Source organism: Tamandua tetradactyla, chromosome 12, assembly GCF_023851605.1.
Source record: "Tamandua tetradactyla isolate mTamTet1 chromosome 12, mTamTet1.pri, whole genome shotgun sequence".
NCBI lineage: Eukaryota > Metazoa > Chordata > Mammalia > Pilosa > Myrmecophagidae > Tamandua > Tamandua tetradactyla.
The window spans coordinates 40,513,893-40,531,629 of record NC_135338.1 but is presented as its reverse complement, the minus strand read 5'-3'; the positions used below and the strand labels follow the sequence as shown (position 1 = coordinate 40,531,629).

At 37.3% G+C, this 17,737-nt stretch overlaps 1 protein-coding gene across 1 annotated transcript in view; it reads right to left on the bottom strand.

Moving 5' to 3' along the window:
* Positions 1-17,737, bottom strand: part of TSHR (thyroid stimulating hormone receptor) — a 211,143-nt gene that overhangs the window by 173,119 nt on the left and 20,287 nt on the right. The gene's annotated exons all lie outside the window — the stretch shown is intronic.

The following is a 17,737-nucleotide window of genomic DNA, read 5'->3' as shown; positions in this document are numbered from 1 at the left end:
GAAGTAGTTGGCCTTATAGGGCAATGAATTACCTGCTAAAGGTACAACTGCAGTGCCAGCTTGGAGGCAACTCTCTGCCATGATGGGACTTATCATCCAGGTGGTATACTGAATCACAAACCTCTATATGTTGTGTCCCCCTTAGTAAGAACATACGGGTCTTGGAACCTAGGGGCAGAAGCAGGACTGACCCCACTTACCATTATATTCAATGACCCACTGGGAATTTTGAACTCTTTATGTCTAGAGACCAGCAGGAAAAAGAGCAGTCACTTTTTTGGTAAGGACAAGTGACCCTGGCCAGCAGGAGGGAGTAGAGCTGTGTTATACCATTAGGGAAGGAGGAATATGTGTGGAACTCAGGAGAATCCACTTGGTATTTGATCAATTATGACTATAATTGAACAGGTGTAGCAATCCTGGACTGAGAAATGTATGGTTACCAGGATCTCAGACCCCTCAGGAATGAGAGCTTGGATCATATCACCAGATAATTTATCAGAACCAGCAGAAGTGAAAGCTTAGAGTGAGGGAAATTTAGAATGGGCAGTGAAGGAGAGAGACAGTAAGTACCCATTGTGGCCCTGAGACCAACTGTAGCAATAGGGGCTGGAGTTCATTCTCCTAACCTCCTTCTTGTAAGTTTCCACTCAGAAAAATTCCTGGAGAATCTGTTCCGCAAATGTATCTGGAGAAATAGATCTACACAACTCATGGGGTTGTTTGAGGCAGCCATGAAAGTGAGAGCTCCATTCAAGGATGAACTTGCTGTTAAGCAGCAAGGAGTATAGTTGGCACTCCTAACTCTATCTCAGAACCTCAAGAATTCTGTATTTTCTTTCATGTGCGACAGCAATCCTTCCTTCTCCTGCCTAACAAAAGACTTAAATTGAGGTTCCAGGCACCCAAGTAGCATGATGTGGGTGAAATCAACAGAAGCAGTCAGCACTGACAAATACTGCCAAGAGTTCAGTCAAGGAAAAGATCTAAAAATGTCCACTGGATTTTGCAACAAATGTTCTTAGTGAATTTGGTAAGCATATTTTTCAGTTGAGTAATGGGGCAGAAGTCAGATTGCACCAAGCTAAGAAGCAAATAGGAAATAAAAACATGAAGAGTGTAAATTCAGAAAACTTTGTAAATGTTTAGCTGTGAAGGAAGGAAGAAAGGTAGGGAAATAGGAGTGGTAGTTGGACTAGGATGTGTGAACTATGAAGGGATGCTTTTTCAGATGAAAGTATCTTGTATGTATTTATATATCAATAGAAAAGACCTGGAAGAAAAGGAGAGATTAAAAAAAGAGGGAGAGAGAGGGAAAAAAGTCAATGTAAAGTGAATAAGGAGACGAAGAAGCGAATGCAGGTGGAGCATGAATCTCTTGCACTGTTACATGTGGAGAAGGAAAGGATGGGTGTAAGTGCTTTTGAATTAAATATTTAGTTTTTGTTGCTTTGCTTATTTGTTTTTATGGTCTAATTCTCTCAAAATTCATGTATGATAAATCTGCATTCACACAAATATTTGACAAATCATAATCCTCCATTTCCTTAATGGATGATAAATATGTCCCTGTACAATGAAGAGCTCATTGTAGACTTAAACAATTACTTCCTCTTGGTCATCCCAACAATTCTTCAAAGTAGGACACAGACAGCCTTTGGTTTTCATCCAACATATATAAAAGGTGAGACACAGAAAGATTAAGTGCCTTGCTAAAATATTCAAACTTATTGAAGGTCTCCTGACTTACAATCTCCATTTCTATTTACTATTTTCACTATATAAATAGTCTGTTTACAAAGTCACTAATTTCTCTATTATGTGGGAAACTTCTCTCCTCTGATCTTCACCATGACTTTTAGGTGACATAGTTTCATAACAGATATTTTCTCTCCCTACTTTGCTGCTGTTAAACATGAACACATAAAAAGAATATAAAAAGAAAGTATAGCCCCTCCTGACTACCCCATTTTTGGTCATGAGATACATACTTTCTGTGAAGGGTCACGTTTCTTATGAGTAAAAGGAATCCTTCATAAGTACATTAGACTTTCTATTGTCACATAGAACTGAATCAGGAAGAGACTTAATGGATTCTTTCATGCTTCACAGAGCGCATTTCAGAGCTTCTGGCTTTGTTGTTTTAGATTCCAGAGATTGAGTATGGTTGTGAAGCGGCAACTTGGTTATGCTACATAAGAAGGCCAGCCAAGCATTAAATACTGGCATCTGGAGAGTTTAGAAATACTAACAGGCTTTTCAGTCAAACTCTGACACAGAACAGATGAATCCTTCTTATGGATTTATGGGCCCTGTTGGGACAGAGACCTCCTCATTAGAATTTTGGTCACTTTACCCTACTAACATTAATTCCCAGGGGATCAACATCTCTGGAAAAAAATAGGAAATCTTGTAAATCTTTAAAATAACACTTTTTCAAAATGGACAAGTGCTTGCTCTTCTTAATAAAGCAAACAGCTGCTGCATGGTCCTTGCATGGAAGCTTGCTCTGTAGCATATCTTACAGGTTCTCAGACATGTTACCACATTAGTGATAAAAGCTAACTTGCGATCAAGGTTTTACTCTAGTTTATCAAGTATTTCACCTACATGCTACTAACATAAGCCCTTATGATCTTCATAACCATTCAATGATATGGGTAGTGGGGATCCTACTTCTTAATCCATCCTGTGAGGTGAACAAACAGAATCTCCTATACAGCAAGTAAGTGGAAAAGCTAGGAATTACCCACACAAAGCAGGTTGGGAGAAGCAGCTGAGAAGTAAGCTCTGCTAAACACGAGGGGAAGAAGAAACTACTTTTTGGCATATTGGCTGAATTTTTACTGGAAATATAAAATAAGATCTAGAAGCCAATATTATTATAAGAAAAACTATGAGAAATGGCATATCATTTGAGTTGTTATTTAGCTTCTGCAGAACAAAAAGAAAATCGCTCCGCATGACTATTTACTCTTAAAATGGTAAAAGAGTTACAGATAAGAGCCCATGCATTGCTATTAAGTCATCTCTTTCCAGAAGTATTAAAGATTGCCATGGGGTCCAGAAGGGATAAACTCATGGCATTCCTCAGGAAATTGGTTGGAAACACTGTCCTTCACAAATGGATACTCTTAAAATCTTATGATGTGGGAAAGTAATTTTGTAGTTTTTAGCCTCTGAGAGTAAGTATGGAAATGTTTGGTGTTCATATTATTATATGTAAGGCATAAGGCAATGACACCTGGATAGGACTGCTCTCCAAACTGATGTTTAGAAATGAACCTGCCTGAAATGTTCTGTAAATACATAAAACTTGGCCTACTTATATCTGTTTTCTCAACCACTTCTCTGATTGCCCACACTCTTTCTATCCCTAGATTGGATTTTTTAGCTAGGGGGCCTGAAATGAAAGAAGACATGATTCTGTGCTCCAAGCATTTAACAACTTCAATTATTTGATTGACATTTATAATAACATGGTTAGAAGAAGGACAGAAGATACTTTTTCTGCATAAGAAACTACCCCTTGGCTTGGTAGATAGAGTTAAGTCCGTACAGCTGACCCACACTTTAAAAGATTTAGACCCACTGAACCCATTCTAGAAAATGCAGATAAATGAAAACATTCAGGACTGGGTATAGTGGGACACCTTAATTATTCAGATTGGCTCTCTCCATGACCTAATACAAGACAGTCACTACCTGTGAGCTATAAGATTTTGTCTTAGAAGGAGCTTGAGGGTACTTGAGTGGTACAAGAGCTGACTATCCGAAGGCTGATGTATAACAGAACAGTTATTGTGGCCACTGAAAAAAGCATTGGTCAGAAGGGGAGGGGATGGTTTTGGATTTGGAAACTTTGAAAACATTTTCTCTTTATTTACCCTTCTTTCCCAGTATCTTCTGTTCTTCTGGAGAATTATTCCCCTGTCACTTGTATAAACAGAGACTTCATAATTTTGGTCATCTGTTTCTGATGAAATGCTAATTGGACTTGGTGAGCAAGAAGTAGAAAGAAAATTAGATAAGCTGGCAAGAAATATGAGTGCCAGGGGATAGAAGATAAATCCCATGAAGATTCAAGGGCCTCCCTATCAGTGAAGTATTTAGTCTGGGAAATTCCAGAATATCCCCTTTAAGGTAAAAGATAACTTGTTGTATCTTGCCTTTTCTATCTCTTAGAAGTGCAGCACTTGCTGTGCCTCTTTGTCTTTTGGACTATATTCTTGGGAATATATTCCAACCCATTTGCCCATTTGTCAGAAGATGCAGAAAGCTGCCAGCTTCAGGTGGGAACTAGAACAAGAGAAGATATTAGAGCAGAACTGGGCTGAAATATCGGCTGCCCTGCCATTCAGTCCACATGACTTAGCAGATCTGGCCATACTAGAGCTATCCATGGTGGAGAAAGACTTATCCTGGCAAGTCCCAATAAGAGAATTGAAGCTCAGGCTAGGCTACTAAGGTTTTTGAGCAAAGCTCTGCCTCTGGAGCATAAAATTACTTTTCACTTGGAAAATAGCTCCTGGCATGCTATTCGGCCCTAGTAGTGACCGAGTCCCTGACCATATTTTGCCAAATGATGCTGCAACTTGAACTACCTATTGTGAACTTGGTATTGTCAGTTCATAAAATAAAGTGAGCCCAATAGCAATAGATTTGTTGATGGAAACAGTACATTGTGGATTAGGGGTTGGGGGCATGATCTGATGAAGTATATGCTCTGGAACAATTTCCAATATATAGTATTGAGTTCCACATGGGTCTCAAGTCCAATGGATATTCGTAGGATTGGCCTTCTCACCATCACTCCAGTGAACGACTTGCAGAATTTCCTGTCTCCACAGTCATATACTCTGCCATATTAGAAGCCCCAGTTTTTAGACAGAAGATAGTTATCTTTCTTCTGCCAGGAATAACATGGAGGGCATGATGCTATAATGACTACCTTGTCAATTCCTCATGCCAGTAGAAGAGTAGGTAAAAAATGGAGTTTCTCTAATGTTAGGAGGAATGGACTCTCTTTACCAAGAGAAGCTATGGCTTCTGCTGTACTTTAGTGGCAGAGAGTAGAATGTCTAGAACTTAGGGATCTCACTGGGGCATCTCTTGGTTCTTCTGTGCTTAGTGATAATGGTGAATGGGCAAATGGAGAAATTCTAGCTGACTAAGGAATTAGACTCTGCGGAGTTGAAGGTCCAGGTCCCCCTGCCAGACAAGTATCCCACCTAGTCAAAGTGTTAGATGAGATGAAAGAAGTCTAGAATTGGAAGTGGAAGAGAGAGATGATGAATATAATTACAGCCTTGTGATCAGGTGCAGCAGACGGTACTGTAGCTTGTTTCACAAACCCTCTTGCATTATGTTTTTGCAGAGATTGCATGTTGAATGTCATCATCTTGAAGGGGTCACTGTGGCAGATTGGAATTGTATCCCCTTCTTTCTAAGGGAAGAAGTGAGAGCATCTCAGTCTTACAAATTTGGAGGCCCCACATTTTAGTGTGGGAGATGGATATGGTGGAAAGCTAAGGCAGATCTGAGAAGTGTAAACAGTAACTACATGAGATACCTCTTATACTTTAGATCCTATCAAACTTACATGTCTTTTATTCTAGGTAGGCTGTATTCACCAATTTCTGCATGTTCTTTTATGCACTGCACCTCAGCCCTGTACCACATACCTCTTTCCTTCCACCCAGGAATTCTCTGATCATCCATGCATAAGCAACCTGGCAGGTTGGGAGAATTAGCACTCTGACCCATGGAGTTAAGAACTGATGAATAATTAGCAAGGCTCTAAAGCAAGTATCTTAAGATACATGATTACATCTTTATCCTCATATGGTCTCATTGGATCTGAGTAACCATTTGCTTGTAGCAACAGCAAACTCTCCTTCCTTCTCTGCTTCACTTCCTCCTCCCACTATTCTACTCCATGGCATTATACTCTGCAGTAAAGAATTCTCACACTGGCTGTGCTTTCTGGAGAATACAGGCTAAGATATCACCAACTCCTATCTTTCTGTCAGATCCCACAAAATCTGTTAGGAAATCTTGTTGACTTTGCCTCAAAAATAATCTCAGAATCCAACTATTTCTCACCATTTTTCCTCCTATGACCCAGTTCAACCTACTGTTATCTATCACCTGATTACTGAAATGTTTCTTAACTGGTCTTCCTGTTTCTGATCTTGCTCACCCCTCCAGTCTTTTCCCAACAAGCACAGTTGCCAGGGTGATCCTAGTAAAATGTAAATCAATTCACATAACTTTTTCTTTTCTTTCTTTCTCTTTTCCTTTGGGCTAAAATTTCTTAATCTGATCTTATTTAGAAGATAAGTAAAAACTAAAATAAAAGTTAAAATGTGCTTATAATGCTCTACAGAGTATAACATATGTCTCCCATTCCCCATAAATGTTCTGACTATATTTTTCTGCCTCCCTTTTTCTTCTTCCATGCCACCCCTGGACTTTCACATTAATTTGAAATTCTCTTCTCCAGATGTTGTCCCAGCTTACTATTTTATGTCCTTTGGGCCTTTATTCAAATGTCATCTTCTCAGTGAGGCTTTTTCTGATGATTTAAAATGTGATTTCCAGCATTTCCTCTTCTTTTCTTTAGTGCTTCCTATTATACTTATCACCATCTGCTATTCTTTGTGATTTGATCATTCTTTGGTCTATGTGTGATAGAAGGTAAGATCAATGAGGTCAGGAAGTTTTATATCTCCAGTACCTAGTTTAGTACTAGCATGTGATGGGTGATCAATTCATATTTATTGAAATAAAGAAAGAAGAATGGAAGGAAGGAGGAATTAACATATGAAGGAAGGAAGGAAGAATGGAAGGGAAGGAAGGATGGAAGGAAAGAAGAAAGGAAGGAAGGAAAAACTGTAATAAAATAAACTGTCATTGATCTGGAGATAAGATTTCTGGTAATCAAATCTTTGGATCATGACCATGACCCAGAAATAAGTGAAAAGGGTGCTGAAATGGAAATGCTATAGTCACAAAGCCCACTAAAGACTTTCTCAAAGGAGGGCTCCTCATTTATGCCTTCCCTTAAACTCTATTTATTCTTACATGCAGATACTTTTCCCAAAGTGAGCCTTTTAGTTTCCCAGCTTACAGAAATACTGAAATAACAAAATATAAAGTGACAGAACTGGCAAGAAGAAGAAACAACTTCATTCCCCGCTCTTCAGTAATTACTCTCTGAGTAATTATGATGACACCAGAGTGTGGGTTAAATTAAGCTAATGCCTGCAAAATGTAAGCCAATAGCTTCATATATCATATAAATATAGAGATCATGTTTTCTGAAAGACAAACTGTGGCACAAGAGAGTTCTTTCCAGGTGCAAAGGCAGTGTGGGAAATTAGTTTAGGTATGATGAAATATAACTTCTAAAATATTCTGATGGAAAATATTTTCAATAGGAGTGTACCAGAAAAATTCAGGGCATATATAGTTACTATGGAAGAAAACAATATTTATAAGATGTTTAGAAATCACGAATGTATACCTCGTAATTTTAAGAAAGGGAATTTGTGTTTTGAAGAGTATCCAGAATTTCCTAAATGTTCATATAGAAACAAGGTAAAGTAAGTAGAGTCTGACATCTAAATGAAATCATTCTTAAAATTTTTAATTTAATAGATTTTTCTAGAATCATCTAAGTATTTGGGAAATTTTTATCAATCAAGCATCCAAGTGCTTTAAAAGAAAATTTAATACAGTTATAGTAAAAAAATTTATTTTATTAAATTGCATATTAAATTATTTATTAATATTTAATTAATTATAAAATTCTTCTAAAGTGATGGTTACAAATAATTAAATTTACAAATAAAATATATATGGGAAATTTATGAAAGAACTAAACTTACATTTATTACTTAAATAAATCAAATACTTTTAAGTCAAATATTGAATTTGAATGAATCAAATCACTTTGTAAAAATACATTTTTATTGAGAAATCTTCACATACCTTTTAAAAGGAAATCAGCTTTGAAGGATTTAATGTTAGATATGAGGTGTTAGATATGTATAAAAAATCTGCTTTCAGAGTATTCATTTAAAGAATGAGAAGAATGGCTATATTTAGTATAATTCTGTTGAAAAGCCTTCTCAAGGGACATGCTAAGGGTGAGGTATAAAGGAAGCAATCATAATAATGTATTCAGGAGAAAAACCATCATATTCAAAGTTCAGGTAGTTCTTGATTTAAATATATCTTTTAGCATTCTTTGTAATAAAATAGAATGAGTCATAATTAATGACAAATGTCCACCTAAAAGCACACAAACAAATTTTTCCAAAGAAGTATTTCCTAACTATTTTAAAGTCAAGGACACGTTTGGAAATCTGAGGAAAGTTATAGATTCTCTCAGAAACACACTGGTGTACTTGATACTTCATGCAACCAGGAAACATTAAAAAAATCAAATTATTTGATCAATTAAAGTTAGCAACTTCCCAACTCTGGGGGGAAGAAAATTCAATAAACTCACTTAAAACTTCAGACAAAATTCATTCATTTAATAATATATTCTGAGCGTCTTCTTTATACAGAAATTTACTAGTTTAAAATAGTGGTGATATAAGAAAATAGGCTTACTCACTTCCCAGTGCCTGCCAATGCCAAAAAAAAAAAAAGAAGAAGAAGAAGAAGAAAACAGGCTTAGGCGTGATATGCTCACACAATCAAAAATGTCTAGACACTTCTAGACCTAGACCTCTGAGACAATGGCTAAATGGCGTATAGGAGTATAGGAAAGACATTACCTACATTTAAAAGATTCTCTCTGGCTGTGTAGGGAATACATTGTCAAGGGCAAGGATGGAAGAGATGAGTTAGGAAGCTCCAGCTATAAGAGAGAGGGAATACATTTCAAATGTTTCAGGAAAGCCAAAGAAAGGCAAAATTCAACTGAAGCAGTTAAGTAAGTTCATTTTCACCTATGTGGGTGCTGCAGACTTTGCATCGGTACCAAGTTCAACCCTCTTTTATAAGTTATGTATTCTCAGCTATGATGGCAGTAAACATAGCTCAGTACAACCCAGCATGTTCCACAGACCTCTGGACTTTATGATCTATTTGCAATTTATCCTTCAATTTATGAAATTATGCACCAACTAAAGCACATCCTTGCAGTTTTCTGAATCTGATTCTAGGGGAGCTATTTTACAACTCTGTAAATTATAGATAACTAATACCAGTGCAAAATAATTCCTTTTTATAGACCTGCAGATTCCATCTTGTCTGATAAAGTTTCAGTTAACCTCCCTCCCCTACTGTGGAAGAAGCTAGTTTTGCTTCAATTTGCACATTTATTTCAACATTCCTTTTCTACAAATGTGTGTGGGGGGGTGTTTTGTTTTGTTTTTTTTTTTTGGATTCTCTTTTAAACTTGTTGCAACATCTTACCAGTTTCATCATTAATAAGTTGAATAAAATCTTTAACATTTATTCAATTTACAGCTCTATGACAGTCATGATGTTTCTTTCTTTGGGATTATCCTTTAGTAGTAGTAACTCATTCACACCTACCAACAATCTAATGAGGCAGTTACTGTAATTATCCTTATTTTGTAGGTCAAGAAACTGAGGCACAAGGAAATTAGGTAATGATTCCAAGAGCACACTTAGGAAATGATAGAGCAAAGAATTCAACCCACATGGTCTGATTTATGTGCTCTTAACAACTTCAAAACCTTCCTGCTCCTATAAATAGCAGTGCAATGTCCAAAAAAGTTAGGATTCCTGGTTCTTAAAATTTTTAATTTAATAGATTTTTCTAGAATCGTCTAAGTATTTGGGAAATTTTTATCAATCAATTATTCAAGTGCTTTAAAAGAAAATTTAATACAGTTATATTCAAACAATTTATTTCATTAAATTATTTATTATTATTTAATTAATTAGAAAATCCTTCTAAAGTGATGGTTACAATTAATTAGATTTACAAATAAAATATATATATGGGAAATTTATGAAAGAACTAAATTTACATTTATTACTTGAATAAATCAAATATTTTTAAGTCAAATATTGAATTTGAATGAATCAAATCACTTTGTAAAAAATACATTTTTATCAAGAAACCTTCACACACATACAGTCCAACCATATTATACGTTCAGTGGCTTACAGTATCATCACATAGTTGTTTATTCATCACCATGATCATATTTGAACATATGCATCACTCCAGAAAAAGAAATAAAAAGAAAAAAGAAAAAATTCATATATCCCATATCCCTTTTCCCTCCCTCTCAATGACCACCAGTATTTCAATCTACCCAATTTTTTACCCTTTATCCCCTTCTATTATATATTTATTCATTATCCTTATTGTTTTACTCATCTGTCCGTAGCTTGGATAAAAGAAGCATCAGACACAAGGATTTCGCAATCACACAGTCATATTATAAAAGCTATGTTGTTATACAATCATCTTCAAGAATCAAGGCTACTGAAACACAGTTTAACAGTTTCAGGTATTTCCCTCTAGCTGCTCCAATACACCATAAACTAAAATGGGTTATCTATGTAATGCATAAGAATAACCTCCAGGATAACCTCTTGACTGTTTGAAATCTCTCAGCCACTGAAACTTTATTTTGTCTCATTCCTCTTTTCCCCATTTTGGTCAAGAAGGCTTTCTCAATCCCATGATGCTGGGTCCTGACTCATCCATGGGATTCAGGTCCCATGTTACCAGGGAGATTTACACCCCTGGGAGTCATGTCCCGCATAGGGGAGGGCAGTGAGTTCACTTACCAAGTTGGTTTAGAGAGAGAAGCCACATCTGAGCAACAGAAGAGGTTCTCTGGAGGTGACTCTTAGACATAATTATAAGTAGGCTTAGCTTCTCCTTTGCAGAAAAAAGCTTCACAGGGGTGAGTCTCAACACTCAGCTTATTGAATTCGTTGTTCCCGCTGCTCGTGAAAATATCAGGAATTCCCCAGATGGAAAAGTTTAATATTTCCTCCTCTCTTCCCAGTTCCCCAAGGGGACTTTGCAAATACTTTTTATTCTCTGCTCAAATTACTCTCAGATATTTTGGGGGCAACATACTAACCTGGACAAACCAATGAGATCTCAAGTCCTATTCAATATTCTATGTACTTATGGTGTTCAACTAAACTGACCATACAAGCTAAATTAGATAATGTGCTAGCCAAAGTATAAATTTTGTACCAAATAAACATCTCTTCCTTTAGTCTCACACAGAAGCTGAAGTTTGAAAATATGGTCCATATCATCCTTTACCCAGTATTCTCGTTTACATTAGTCCTATCCAGATCAGCTTCATTCATATCTCTAGTCAAAGTCTGATCACTTTTTTAGCTTTCTTAACAGTTGCTGAACAGGTAATGAGGACTTTCATAGCTTCAGTGCTCTAACTCTGAGCCTTGGGTGTCACCTGAATACCTGAAGTTTCAGGGAATGACCAGATTGTATACAAATAGCTCAGTATCTCAGAATTTAAAAATATCAGTTGCAACTCCTAAATATACGTGACTGCTGTAATAGCTTACAATCTAGGAACCTTTAAAATAGGCCACAATCTGATAACCCATGCTCTCATCTTCAATTCTCTGAGTTTGTATATTATGGTTAGCCTATATGAGTGAGGCATAATACTATTTGTCTTTAGGTTTCTGAGATTTCATTCAACATACTGTCCTTTAGGTTCATTCGCCTTGTTGTATGCCTCACAACTTCATTCCTTCTTGCAGCTGCCCAGTAGTCTGTTGCACGTGAACACCACAGTTCTCCCTTCCATTCCTCAATTCTTGTACCCTTACACCACCTCCATCCATTGCAAATCACGAACACTGCTGCTATGAACACCAGTGTGCAAATGTTCATTTGTATCTCCACTCTCAGTTTCTCCAGGTGTATACCTAGCAACAGGCTTGCAAGATCATATGGCAACCCCATTCCTACCCTGCTGTGGAACCATCACACTGTCCTCCAGAGGAGCTGCATCTCTCAACATCCCTACCAACAGTAAATAGGTACATCTCTTTCTCCACATTTTCTGTAGCACTTGCTTCTCTGTCTTTATTTTTAAACATATATAATCATAGAACCCTACTAAGTAAACAACCAGGCCTTCGTCACTGTAATCTATGTGAAGACATTTCCTTTTTTTCTGCAAAGAATCTATCCTCCTCCCTCAAATAATATTTAAAAGCAGGTATCTCTAATAACTCTTCTTTGTATACAAAATTGGCCCCCAGAACATCAAAATCCACCTTGTTATGCTATAAAGAAAGTAGTAACACATTTTATTGCCCAGCAATATCTTCTACCTAAGTGAATAATTCATACCTCCCTCAGCCCTCAGGTCAGAACTCCTCAAAGCTCTCTATTGTTTTTTAGGATAAATCTAAGATCCTTTTCCTGAACTACAACGCACTGCTGATCTGACCCTCTTCTATTACTCTAGTCACCCTCCGATTTGCTGTCTTTCTAGAGTCACATGGCCTTCTTTCCACTTTTTGAATATGACTTGATATCTTCTAATATGCAGTTCTATCTCCTGGAATGCCGCTGCCATATCTACAACCCCCAGCCCTGTAACCCCTTATACCCAATTCCTACTAGTTCTTCAGAATGCCGTGCAAAAGTCTTTCCTAAGACCAATAGGATATTACCTCTATGCTGGTGATTAAAACAGGCAGGGACAGTTTAAAAATTGTTTATGGCGGCAATACGAACTGTCCAGCAGCTATCAGACTGGTAGCTCATTACTGCAGGTGTCAAGGGGCTGTGGTTGTGGCATTGCCCAAGGAGTTATCCTGACCAGATGGTTGGCTAGGGTTCCAACTTCCCACCCATGCTGGGCCCTAGCCTATTCTCAAAGCTTGGTTATACAATGATTCAGTAAAATATGTATTATTCTTTCAAAACATTTATTTCCTCTTTAAGTTAGCCAGGGTGGGTCTTCGTTTACTTGCCATCAAAAACTTTGACTGATTTTTTAAAAATGTGTGTCTCTGTGCGTATGTTCCATATATTTTGAGAATCATGGGACCAAGAAGCATAAAATAAAGCTGCCTTTACAAGACACAAAGTACTGGGTTTGGGCAGCTTGTGGGTGCTGAAGCAGAGGGTTTGTCTTTAGGATGGAAATCATATGTTATTTATTTCATGCCCTCTGACTGTGACTAAAACAATTTGGAAATGTGGAATAAAAATCACATTTCCTTAAATGTGCACAGGGGTGAAAGGAGATACATGAGATTATTTTAGGTAAAGTGCCCGCAAGTCATTAAATAGAATTGAACACTATGAGAAAGTTATTCCCTTTTCAATTGTTTTTCAATCCTTCTGATACCACCAAAAACACCATGTTGGATTGGTGTGTCATTAATACCTCTCTAACACTTGCTAATCTCCCTTTTAAGCAAAGAGAAAGTGGCTCAGGCTAAGTAAGAGTGTTCACAGACAATAGTTTCATACTAGAATTCAATTACATTTTTGTTCCACTGTATTTTATTTTCTGGCACCTCCTATTATGACAAGTGATGCTATTTTCCATTTATAGTCACTTTTCTCAATAAATTTTTTTAAGTTATATAAGTGAATTATTTTAATATTTTGAGGAAATAGTACAGGTGGACCACACATAGGGCAAAGATCCTGAAGATTGTGAGTGACTAAATTTAGGAAACACCAGATAGTCCATCACTTAGAGCCACAGATGCAGAATGCAGATGACTAAAAACTGAAGAAAAACCTGACCCAGGAACAGCAATAGCAACAACAATTTCCTCAGAATTATTTCTGAAGGCCTAAGAGTATGTGGTGGACAAACATTACTTTTGTGAAGCCCAAACCAGTGGGGGCAGTGAGGGTGGTGAATGTCACTGTCATGAAACTAAAATCTGGTAGATTATAAGGTCAAGAGAAGGGTTCTAGTTTACTAGCTGCTGGAATGCAATATACCAAAAACAGAAAGGCCTTTAAGAAGGAGAATTTAACAAGTTGCTAGTTTACAGTTCTAAGGTGAGAAAATGTCCCAATAAAAGCAAGTCTATAAAAATGTCCATATTAAGGCACCAATAAGAGGTTACCTTCACCCAAGAAAGGCAGATGAAGTTCAGGGTTTTTCTTTCAACTGCAAAGGCACATGGCACGCAAGATGACATTCTTCTAGCTTCCTCTCCAGGCCTCTTCTTTCATGAAGCTCCCAGCAGCATTTCCCTTCTTCATCTCTAAAGGTCGCTGGCTGGTGGACTCTGTGGTTCTCTGTCATTCTGTCATGGTTCTGCAAATCTCTCCTCATTCCCAAGAAAGGAACTCTCTCAAAAATGTCTCCTGTTTTATAGGATTCCAGTCAACTAATCAAGACCCATGTAGAATGGGTAGAGATACGTCTCCATCTGATCAAGTTTAATACCCACAATTGACTGAGTTACATCTCCATGGAGACAACTAAATCCGGTTTCCAACCTATAGCACTGAATAGGGATTAGAAGAAATCGTTGTTCCCATAAGATTGATTAGCATTAAAACATAGCTTTTCTAGGGTACATAAATCCTTTCAAACTGGCACAGCAAGGTTAGGAAGCAGTTCCTTGAGAAAGAGTACATACAGACCCAGAAAGTCTGGCAAACCACATCCATCTCCACATACAGAGAAGGGGTAGCCTTCTTGTGCACAGAGCGAGCAAATGGCAATTCTGTACATGAGAGTGGTCTGTCAGTCTTTCTACCCTTGGTTTTGAGGTGATATGTTTATAATTAAATGCCAAAATTTAGTTTTATTCTACTTGCTTCATTTAAGCCCCCTTAGAATCAGAGATTCTCAGTTGGGAGAACTTCCTGTATATCAAATGTCCTAGGATCCACTGGAGGTTGGAGATACCAGCTGTCCATCACTTCCTACCCCACCATTAGAATGAAAGTGCATCATGCCCCTTGGAGGGAGTGAGAAAAAGATTCAGAACCATTGCTTCAGTAAGAGCCACAGACGTGTATCTTCTGCTCATCCATCAGATCACGTGGTCAGTGTATGGATAAGAGGAAATTTCTTTACCTTTTACCATAATCATCTATGGGTAGAAGGTAAGGCTTAGGAAAAAATTGCCTTAGCACTATAATAATTTGTAAAATAGCTAGGCAGTGGTCACACAGCATCCTGATGAAATCTGCAGAAATAAACAACTATGTATGAGCAAACTCTGGCCTCACATTTTAAACCAATGAGGGCTCTTCATAAACTTAAAAAACAATAACCTCTGAATAACAGAAAACTTGTGAGATAACATGTTTCAGCAGTGGTTCCTATAAAATTAAAGTAGATCCATTAACAGGATTTTAATGACAAAGATTTGGTTTCTCTCAACAGGGAATGCTTTCAATAATTTTGATATATTCTTTTTTTTATTCCCTCCTTTCCAAACCTCCTATTTTTGGAGTTTTTTCATAGTTCTCAGGCCCATAACCATCGGAGGTTATCTGAGATTTATTGAACAAAGTCTCATGGACCACACTAGGGAAAGCTGGCAGGGTGAGACCACTTTTATCTGAAAGTGGTATTTTAAGGGTACAGGCTCCATAGCTGACTACTGGTATTTCAAATTCTGTTTCCACAACTCACAAGCTGTGTGATAATAAGTTTCTTCATTTTTTTTGTGCCTCAGTTTCCTTATCTGCAAAATGAGGATATTAAGATGCATCTACTTAATTGGATTTCGTGAAGATTAAACAGATTAGTTCATGTCAAGTGACAAGAATAGAGTCCCACACAACACAAACACAAGATAACTATTGACTTTACATATTTGACTTCTCACATATGTTTTCCACTGACAAGAGTTCTACTGCCCCCCAAAGATAAGAAAAGTAGTTTGCTGCTGTTGCAGATGGATGTAGTTACTGTTTAAATTGGGGTACCATTTTATTCGTACTTTTCATCAATTTTCTCTTCACCAGCTTAGAATAACTTTAGTCTTCAGAACATAGTACCCACCTCCCCCATTGTTCCCAAGGTTAGAATCTCCTTGCTGCTGTCTTAAGTCATTTCTTACTCTTTTAGTGACTCAGTGGTTTCCCTCAGACTATTCTCATTAGCATCACAGACACCAGAAGACACTAAGTGAATCCTCTCTTTTACCTGGAAAGAAACTTGGGTCCTTCCAAATAAATTATCTTACCCAGTTTCACAGTGCGTGAGAAAGGGATGAAGAGAACACGGATTTCCTGACTCCTATCCCAGCACTTTTTCTCCAACATTACCCATTCTCCTCAACATTTGGTGAAATTATAAACACGATGACTTTGAATTCCTTTTTACTGTCAGAACCACATTTCTTTTCAATAGCTCTTGAAATTCTTTAAAAAGTCCCTGAAGAAATAATGTCTCTGGCTCCTTCTTCTTACCTGACATTGGATAATCTGGGACTAACACATTCATTCATTCACCAAGCTTTTCTTGAACACTTATGTAGTTCTACATCTCATCCTTGGTGCAAGGAATTCAGAGTTGAATGACAAGGTCCCTGATCTAAATGAGTTCATGTAAACAACAAGTAATGGGAAAGCAAACAGTATATAAGGGCTAGGATCAGGCATGCACAGACTATTATGGGGGATGGGTGGCTCACCCAGCCTAGGGATCATGGGCCAGGAGAAGCTTCCAGAAGGAATTGACCACTAATTTGGATCTTGAGGTAGACATTAGCCAGATGAAATAAAGGGAAAGGTGTTTTAGGCAGAGGAGACAAAATGTGGGAAGGCAGGGCAAGACTGAGAGGAAAGAACCTGGGGGGAAGTATCAGAGGTTCTATTCAGTAGGAGTGGGGAGTCAGAGAGAGGAGAGGTAGGACTGGAGAAAAAGACTGGGCTACGTCTTGAAGTATCTCATAGGTGTTACAAAAGACTTTAGAGTTTTATCCTGGATATCACAAGGAGCCAATGTAGGGGGTTAATTGAGATGATGATAAGAGCATATTATATCCTGTGGTGGCAATATGAGGACTAGAGCACTGTTTGGAAGTTATTGCACTAATTGATCCAGATGAAACAGGAAAATAGTATCTCAGAGTACAGAAGTCTGTGCTGAAATGTTCATCACCTACTGCTGAATGTTCCTATGATCTAAATTTTTGAGAAAGACATGAAGTACCACATCAGCTTTTTTGTTTTAATCTACATTCTCTTTAATAACTCACACTTTCTTACCTTATCTGGTTTATCCACCCTAGGTTATTTTATTATTCTCTCCTTCTGTTTTGCTTCTAATCATTATAGAAAAATTTCCCCCCTTGGGTCAGTTATCCTTTCGATGGTAATTGATTTAAATTTCTTGATAAAGAACAGATAAATATGAAGTTTATTTAACATTAAGTTTCTAACTCGGTAACATTTAACATGAAGATAAAAATGCATTTTATGAAATTGTATCCCTTTATACCTCTCCCACGCCTGTTAAAGGAGAATTCTGAATCAGTGGGTAGTTCTCATTTGAGTAAGGATACACATTGTATGAAGGGTATTTTTTTTTAAAGAGCCACTGATTAAATTTTTGTCAATATTTGCTAAGATAATTTCCCAAAAGGTGAAATTTTTCGTTACCCAAGATAATACAAAAAGATCAGTTTTTGAGCTGCTATTGACCTTAATAATACCTGAAATGGAATTAAGTTTCAGCATGGCTTAGAGTTTGTACTCAGTGCACAAACAGATACACATACACACATGCGGATG